Source organism: Pectinophora gossypiella, chromosome 16, assembly GCF_024362695.1.
Source record: "Pectinophora gossypiella chromosome 16, ilPecGoss1.1, whole genome shotgun sequence".
NCBI lineage: Eukaryota > Metazoa > Arthropoda > Insecta > Lepidoptera > Gelechiidae > Pectinophora > Pectinophora gossypiella.
In genome coordinates, this window is record NC_065419.1 from 5349731 (window position 1) to 5359565 (window position 9835).

At 44.9% G+C, this 9835-nt stretch overlaps 1 long non-coding RNA gene across 1 annotated transcript; it reads right to left on the reverse strand.

The window, feature by feature from the left end:
* Positions 1-5344: 5344 nt before the first annotated feature.
* Positions 5345-9289, reverse strand: LOC126373624 (uncharacterized). Its single transcript, XR_007567337.1, has 2 exons — positions 8581-9289; positions 5345-5717 (listed from the first exon to the last, which is right to left on the reverse strand). It is a non-coding gene; the product is annotated as an uncharacterized LOC126373624 (long non-coding RNA).
* Between the last annotated feature and the right edge of the window lie 546 nt (positions 9290-9835).

Below are 9835 nucleotides of genomic sequence, written 5' to 3' on the forward strand. Positions count from 1 at the left end.
TCAAACCAACCGGTACATATTTTACTTCAGAATCTTCAGGTACTTTTTTGATCTAAAGAGTAAATTTGATATGAGACTAAAAGAGCCTCCAAAGAATATTATGTGGTAGTTGGTACAACTCAACCCTGAAGCCCAGGCGTGCTTCCCAACGACAGCAGACGTCTTCCAAAACGTTTGGAAGACTCTTTTAGTCTCATAGATATAAGTCTCATTTGTATACTAATCATTGGGCCTGTGTTGCCATAATACACAAAAAATTAATATTTTTATTTATTAAGGTTGTAGGTACTACAACCTGAAACCTGACAGAGGGCAGCAGTAACTGTCAGTACTATTCAGAGGCGGAGGACAGGAGTCCTAGTATGGCTTTGTAATAGACTACTCTGGGCGCCATCCCACTTGCGTCAGACAAAGTACTGCTTGGGGGGGGAAGGCAAGAGGGAAACCACTGCCCTATTTTTCCCTAAAAAGTAACATGGAGGAAAATGCTACACCGACAAGAGCGTGGCTCTTAAATTGATGATGGTGATGATCCACACCTCACCGAGCGTTCTGTAAGACCAACGTAATTTGAGAGAGATGTTAGTGAGAACACTAACGTGCCTTCTGAAGCACAAAATCATCTTACTTGGAACGGAACACAGACCTCTAGACCGTGCCCGTACTTAATTATTTATTTATATATTACACAATAAAATCTGTTTTGTCTTTGTAATAATAATAATCCTTCCTGACCGTATTCGGCCACAGCGACTCGACAACTAATGAGAGCGTCGTTCGTGTGCTCTCATGTGACTGACATATCCGATCTTAGCATCAAATGTACGACCGCATTCAATGCACGTCAGCACTCCTCCTAAATAATTATAATTTATGGCAGCAGGTGGTCGCGCCTTGAGCTCGTCTCGTTTCGTATCGAGCTTCTGAAGTCTCTCCTTCTCGAAGTCAAACACCTTGGTGTTCACTGTACGCCTCCATAACGACCGTTCAGCTGCCTCCGCCTCCCATTGCAACGGGTCTACGTCACATTGTTTCATGTGACGCTTAAGCACATCTTTGTACCGCAGAATTTGGCCGCCTTGTTTCCGCTTGCCACTCTGAAGTTCCGAATAGAAGATGCACTTCGTCACTCTGTCATCAGACATCCGGGAGACATGGCCGCACCACCGCAACTGCCGCCGCATTAGATAGGCCTCTATTCCACCGACATTAGCTCTTCGCAGAACTTCCGTGTTTCGCACACGCTGCGACCAATGGATGCTCATAATGTCGCGTAGGCATTTCAGATGATATCTGTCTAATGTGCGGATATGTTTACGGTAAAGGACCCACGTTTCAGAGGCGTACAGGAGATTTGGCAGAACGATCGCCATGTACACAGCTACTTTTGTAGAGAGCTTTATGTCATGAGAGCGGAACACCTTGGGACGAAGTCTGCCATAGGCTGCAGCAGCTGCTCCAATTCTGCTGTTAATTTCATCGTCAAGGAGACACTTGGATGTTAAAGTGCTGCCCAGATATTTAAATTTGTCTACCAGCTTCAGAGAGTCTTCACTAAGTTTGATGTCGATCGGGGCACTGTTAAGCGTATCAGAAGCCATGACTTCGGTCTTCTTAACACTTATCTTGAGGCCAAATAAGCGACACGACTCATCAAGACTCGACATAAGCCTTTGTAGACCATCTGGGGATTCCGCCACAAAACATAAATCGTCTGCGTACATCATCTCAGTTATAGTCGCGTGAGACACTTTTGTGTGAGCCTTCAGTCTAGCCAGGTTGAAGAGTCCACCACCATCAGTACGGAAACGAATACGAATGCCTTCAGACACAGTTTGCATGGCCTCCCGAACTACAACTGCAAAGTACAAGGCAAAAAGAGTTGGTGCGAGCACGCAGCCTTGTTTCACGCCGCAGGTCACAGAAAAGAACTCTGAATCATCGCCTTGTACATTGACACAACATTTCATGTCATCATGCAGGAGTCGGACCAACCTAACAAATTTATCCGTGCATCCCAGTTTCGTCAATACAACCCACAGAGCTTCTCGAGGCACGCTATCGAAAGCTTTTTCAAGGTCAACAAAACATAGGTACAGTGGTTGACACTGCTCTCTGCTTTTCTCTTGGAGTTGTCGAATAGAGAAAATAGCTTCACACGTGCCTCGATTTGGACGGAAGCCAAACTGGGTTTCAGGCAGTATATCTTCAGACAAGGGCATCAAGCGGTTGAGTAATATTCGAGCGAAGATCTTTCCGGGAGTAGTCAGCAGAGATATACCTCTATAAGAGTCGCAATTGGCTTTGTCACCTTTGTTTTTATACAAAGAGCAAATGCGCGAGATTTTAAAATCATCAGGTACCCGCTCCTCATCCCACATACGGACGAACAGCTCCCAGATGGCCTGATGCAACTCTGAACCTCCGTACTTCAAGAGTTCCCCCGGAATATTATCGACGCCGACCGCCTTTTTATTCTGTTGTTGATGAATAGCAACAACAACCTCACGCAGAGACAATGAATCGTCCAGCTTATTAAAAATGGGTAAAGATGGCAAAGAGCGTATGTATGGAAGGTCCGCAGCTCTGTCGACATTGAGCAAATTATCGAAGTGTTCTCTCCATCGGTCGAGAACTTCTTGCTTGTTAGTGTGCAATTTAGTGCCATCGAGGGACCTCAGGGGCACTCTAGTACGAATTGCACAGCCAACAAGTTTGCGAACCTCATCATAAAACGCACCCAGCTGGTTGGTATCTGCGAGCCACTGCATACGTTCGGCCTTGTCCTTCCACCACTTGTCTTTAATTTCCCGTACATATCGACGTAGCTCAGCACCACTTTGCCTGACATGTTCCGCTTGTTGGTCATCACGATGCCGACGCAAAAGATGTCGATGCTTTTGAATTGCTCTGGTCAAGATTTCGTCGTTGTCATCAAACCAATCCTCGTGCCTGCTGGCCCTAGCACCGAGCGTCTCCGAGGCGGCGATAACCAAATTAGACGAGAGAGTTTGCCAGTGCGCAATAGCATCACCACTCTTAAACTCCATCGCCCGAACCGAACAATCAACTGCCTGTGTGTAGGCCTCACGCGTCTCTAGATCCTGTAATCTGCCTATGCTTAGACGCTTAGGCTTGTCTCCTTGAGATCTGCGAGGAGGGTGCAGGCGAAGATGTAATTTTGTGACGACAAGCCTGTGGTCAGTTGAGCAAACGGCGTTAGCATCGCGCATAACGCGAGTGATATGCACTTGGGAAATATCTCGCTGCCGGACAATCACATAATCTATCAAGTGCCAATGTTTCGACCTCGGATGCATCCATGTGGTTTTATATTTTGCCGGGAGTCTGAACATGGTATTGGTAATTGCCAGTTGGAATTCGGCGCATAATGACAAAAGAAGTTGTCCATTAGCATTCATGTTGCCTATACCATGTCTACCCAAGACCTTAGGCCAAGCTTCAAAGTCACGCCCGACTCTTGCATTAAAGTCGCCCATCAAAAGAACCTTTTCTCTAGGGGAAATTCTAGAGAGAGTTTGCGAGACTTCTTCATAAAACTTGGCCTTGATGTCATCATCCTTGTCCAGCGTTGGCGCATATACACTGATGACGTTTAGGTGATTGCCATTGTCCAGGTGTAAACGCAGGGTAGTGACGCGGTCCGAGATGTGAATAGGACATTCCTCCAATTTAAATGCGATACGATTTTTGACCGCGAAACCAACACCAGACCTCCTAGGCTCTGAAGACGGAGTACCCTTCCAAAAGAAAGTGTACCCGCCCAGGCGTTCCACCCTCTCCCCCTCATCAGCTAAATGGGTCTCACTGAGAGCAGCAATATCCACATTGTAGCGACGAAGTTCTCGGGAAACAAGGGCAGTTTTACGAGGAAGAGCCAAGTTGGCATCGCGATCAAGGAGGGTGCGTACATTCCACGCTGCAAAGGTCATATTCCGGAATTTAACTGCAGTATTTCTGTTCTTTTGTTTCTTTCGACCACGTGAGAGTTGATGCAGAGACAGCCGTGGTTACTATCTCCGAATATGCTGGGCTAAGCCTTTTTTAGGACACCTTTTCTAGTCCCCTCCCCGGATTGGGGAGAGCAGGGCCCCCCTGAAAAGGGCTGCTCTGTCATCCAGAGTGCTGCCGAATCGCACTGTTAGCCCATTGCAGCGCTGAAGCGACCACTCTCTCTGAACCGCCCGCGTGCAGACATCAGACAAAGCCTGGTTGCATCAAACCAGACCTCTCTACCTCTGTCCATCGCCGCGGAACTTTTAATAATCGGAGTCCATTATCAGAAGCCGAGCCATTTGCGCAGGAAATATTATAGTGCACGGAACAAAGGTTTGACAGTGTGCGCGCGAACACAGGTGCACTCTTGCCCCTACCGCCCTATATCCAATGGAACGGGGAGCCGCTACGATCGGAGAGCGGTAGGAACGGCATCAGCATTAGCAAGGCCTCTAACGCTGCGGACCGAAAGCTAGCAAGCTAGGTTTTGTGACCGATCGGGATCATCGGTCGATCTTAACGGGAGACATCCGTAATAGGAGTGGTGAGGAAGGGGGAAAAGGATACTACTGCCACAGGAGGAAGAGGGAGGTGACAGTAGTAGCTAGAGCAGTTCGGGGTCGCATACCCGTAGCGATTCTCTATCGACCAGTACCGGACAGATATCTGGCAGAACCACCCTCTGAACGAATTTGTCTTTGTACACTGAGTAAAAAAGGAGTAGTGTATACTCCTTGTAGTATACAAAGAAAACAGACAGACTTCAATTCTGTCCGTGTATGTCTTTAGACTAATAGCGCCAAGATACAATGTAAACTCCCTGTATTGTTGTGTTGTAAATAGACATCCTGTATAGATAAAACGCAGGTAAATAATGTTGTTGGAATACCTGATCAGGCGTCTCTGACGTCAAAGGCATTAAAGGCACCACGTGTACGCGACCATGGGTATCTAGGTATATAATACATAACAAAACACACAATTATTTATTTCTGTACTAGAACTTACCAACGACTGGTAGGTAGTTATATTTATGTTAGGGTTCCGTAGCCATATGGCAAAATGCGGAGACAACAGTTTTCCAATGGCGAAAAAATCTTACGTTTATAAACTTATTATTATACACACATACACACACACACGCACGCACGCACGCACGCACACACGCACACACACAAACACACACACACACACACACATGGACACCAGTCTCTCTCACAATAGAAACATGTTTACTGTGAGTAGTAACTATGTTAAGTTTTACTGTAATTGTGAGTGACAAAAAAACTTATAATTTGTAAGAGGAGATGCTGAATTAAATACGAAATAGTTTTTATGTGTATAATTGCGCCATTATTTATTTAACAAGTTTTACAATTGCCGCCATCAAAAACTAACAACAAAGAATTCACCCTTTTCTTTTTAAAACCACAGACTAAAAAATGTACCGAACGTAACAAGTTTCTATTATGCCTGTATCAATTTAATATTGAGCCTCCTTGCTAGATTATACCAACTAAATTCCACCAAGGAGTATTATTTTGATTGTTAAATAAAATAATTGCGTAATAATAAATAACAGCTCAGCTCAGCTTAAATTCTATCAGCACAGCACAGCTCAGCTTTTATCATCGGCACAGCACACCATAGCTATACAGCCATCAGCGATCTCTGCACGGCAATTGTAACAATCGGCCATCCTGCAACAATTGCTCCCGCAATTGGGAGCGCATTGCATTAGTCAACTGGTTAACTTTCTATTGAATCAACCAAATCTTCCTTATCCAATTGCTTATTTTATTCTTCTTCTTGTCACTAAAACCCTGTCTAAGTTTAATCTAAAGCCTTGGATTACGCCACGTCCCATAAAGTGTCACAAAAATCGTGACAGATTACATCTTAAAGCAAAGTCAGACCCTTAGTAAAACTCACCAGCCAATCCACAAACGATACCGCAATTTCTTAAATAATCTACTTCCCAAGTTAAAAACAATACGAACCCTAAAAGATCACTCTAAACAAGATAATCCAGAGAAGCTTTGGCTTACTATTAACGATACATTATGTCATACGAATAAAAGAGATAATGATTCCTCAAGATTGTGCCAAATATATACTGATCCTCAGGCTTCTCTAAATCGCTGCAATAGTTATTTTTCCAGCGTTGGTAAAACTCTAGCAAACACAACCCTTACAAGACTTTCTGCCACACAAGGATCTCTTGCAGCCGATATGGCGCTCCAAGGGTCATCCCTGCATTCCTCCTCATATGACCCCGATTAGCGAAAACGAAACCAGTACCCATGCCTATTAGTGAGCTGAAATTTAATAGCGCCCCCGAACTGGATGCCATCCTGCAGCCACCCACTTATGCAACTTAAGCTTCTCATCGGGGACTCTCTCAGAGAACGGGAAAACAAGTGCACTCTACAAGGGCAGAGAAGATAAATGCATCCCCAGCAATTACCTATCTATTTCCCTTCAAAATTGTTAGAAAAATTAGTTAATAAAGTAGTTCGACACCTCGTAAAGAACAATCTAATCCCAAATACGTAATTTGGCTTTAGTAAAGGTAAATCAACGGAGGATACAATCTTGGAACTTTCCAATGCAATTCACCAGCCCTAGACCAGAAACCACGCTGTTTTGGTGTCCTCATGGATCCTGCGAAGGCCTTCGGCACTGCACCAGAGGCAAAGCCCATGACCGGTTCCAAAGCTACCCCACCAATCGCAAACAGTGTGTCAGAGAGGATGGAGCCGCCAGTGACCAGCCCCCGTTGGATTTCGGAGAGATTTTACCATTTATATGGCTGACATCGTGGAACCCACTCCCAACAATGCCAAGACCCCACGCTACGCTGACGATACTGCAATCATCTTCAGAGGCTTTCCCTGGGACAAATCCACAAATCAGTGCAAGAAAGCATGAATGCTATTGCAACTCAGTTAGATAAAAAGCCACTCACGCTGAACCTGTCCAAAACCAAAAATCCAGCATTTTACAAAACTCAAGCCCACCTCCCGTTACCAGGTCCATCATCCTCAAAGAGAGCAAAGCAACAGCAAACACACCACTCTCAATCGTCCGTACATACCACCGCAATATCAAGCACCTAGGCGTAGTGTTAGACAGAAATCTCTCCCACAAATAAAGCATGCTATCCTTTATTATCCGGTAGGATTAGAAAAATCATGTTTATAGTGAAGCGCCTTCGCAGCGCAGCTCAAAGGGAGACACTTCCAATGGTATACAAAGCCAAGTCAATCTATTCGTTCACACTGCATTGGAGTTTGGAGTGGTGCTGGCAAATGTTGGACCTTGAGAGCCCAAAGAGGTGCCCTCAAAGCAATGCCACGAATACCCCATCGGCACACCACAGATGGTATACACCTATACAATGAAGTGAAGGCTTTGAGAGTCCGGCACTAACTTTCCATATTCAGAGCCGCCATTAGAACACACATGCACACCGCACGCTCCCCGGAATCCGACGAACCGCTGCAACTCCGAGTCCACAGTGCCTCCGCTCCCCTTGCCCTCGCGCTTGCAAGTCACATCACCATCATAGGCCTCGCAAGCACTAGCTCTGCCAAACGTCATCCACACTTTCGACATCCTTACCTCCAGAACATGGCACGTCGAGCCCTGCGGCCCATAAAATCTCCAGGTATTGACGTCTAAGGTAAAAAGAACGATTCAAAGCTAGTTTCAAGAGCTGAACTACAACTAGAGGCTCCTATGCCGAAAGAAAGCCGCTTGCATCAACCCTTCCCCCTCTCACCCACTCCCACGCACACACCCACACACTCATCCGCCCACCCCACACACACACGCCACAGACACTCGCACACTTCTCACATAAAAGCCTTATTCAATCTCTTGCCAGACTCCTGTTACTCTTTATTTGACCCTTTATTTCACCTTTATAATACCTACACTATGTTTTATCTGGCTAAGATCCGTACGTCGGTTATTGCATCGGTACGTAACAAATCGCATCCTGGCCACTGCGACACAAGCCGGGCCCAGTGCAGGGACCGCCGCAATCCGTCTTGTTACTGTTATGTAACTCTGTATGATTTATTTATAATTGTACCTGTGTTTTTTTTAGTAAATAAACGATTATTATATTATATTACTAAAACGAACTAACCTCTGTCGGTCCATCACTCGAGTCAGCATGCGCCATCACGCAGCCCTTTCGGAATCCCCATGCAAAATTTAAAACTCCCAGCACCTTGACTTTGTTACGTCGTGACCTTTCCCTTTTATATTATATGGATACCATGAACTATACAATCCACGCTTGCCTACATAGCAGTATCAGTGTTTGAAGTGTGACCCTTTCATAATAAGTAGCAGCACCTCTACAAACTCAAACGGCTAACTACTATCTTTAAGCATTCTTTTTCATACACCGAGGTACATTAATTTACTTTTTCTTTAATCCAAACGTTGGGTTGTTACCAAATAGAAATATTTGATTGTATGCCCTACACTCGAGACTGCGATGAAAGACCATCTCTTAATGCGAAACATCCACAAAATCCCTCCACCTACATCACCTTAACCGTCCCGCGCCGCCCTGCCGCTGCGCGTGCCGCTCCGCATGCAGTTTAGGCCGATGCCCAGCACGCAGCCCAGGCCGACGCTCCGCACGCAGCCCAGCCCGGCGATCCGCACGTGACTCAGGCCGACGCCCAGCATGCAGCCCGCCCCGACGATCCGCATGCGGCTCAGGCCGACGCTCAGCATGCTGCTCACCCCGGCAATCGCATCGGCGTGGGGCGAAGTTCTTGCAAAGCGAGCGCGAGCCGTTCTTGCTCGCGTTGAAACTCCCTTTCCAGTAAAAGGATGCGCTCACGACCTGGCTGATCGCAGCCTGGACTTCAGGTGACACTGCGTGTCACCTTGGTGCCAGGAGTCAGGAGCCTCGGTCGATACAGGTCCCGACTTTTGTTACCAGGCGGTTCATCCATTGTTCTGAAATCTCGCAGAAAAATATTGCGTTACATTACCTTAGTCTTTAAGTCTAACACGTTTTTTTTTTATCCTTTACTAAAAATAAACACGGTTACAAATTTGGTGCCTATTACAAAATAATCAACATGAAGCTTGCTTTACAAAGAAATCTGACCAATTTTAATTATCTATAAATTTGATTAAAAATTATAACTAGGCGTGTACTTAACTTTATCCCGCTTCTGAATGTAAGAGGAGATGCTGAATTAAATACGAAATAGTTTTTATGTGTATAATTGCGCCATTATTTATTTTTTCTACTCCTCTACTTTAATCTGGCATTTAAATAACCAAAAAGTCTAATATAAGTACATACATAATTAAACTCTTTGAAAAAGTGTACGCTCTATGGCCTATAAAAGCATTGTTTACAAAGTGTAACTGTACTATAATGTCGCCAAAAAAGCATTGTTGTTGTTTTTTTTTTTTTGACCTGGAAACTGGCACCTTTACTTTGTTTGGTGCCATAGATATACTATAAAAAAAAGTATACATTTGCCGCCATTTTCCCGCGCGTTGGAAAATAAATTGGAAAATTTTTGTTTCATTTAAAATTACGTCGTCGTAGAAAAAGTATTGTATGCAACGTTGTATAACTAGGTCAAAAAATGCTCGTGGCGTCTCTTATTGCGATGTTCGCCAAGGCTCACATCGCAACTCACGCCACTCGCATTTTTTGACCCTTCTTATACAACTGTTGCATAAAATACTATAACAAGTTTTACAATTGCCGCCATCAAAAACTAACAACAAAGAATTCACCCTTTTCTTTTTAAAACCACAGACTAAAAAA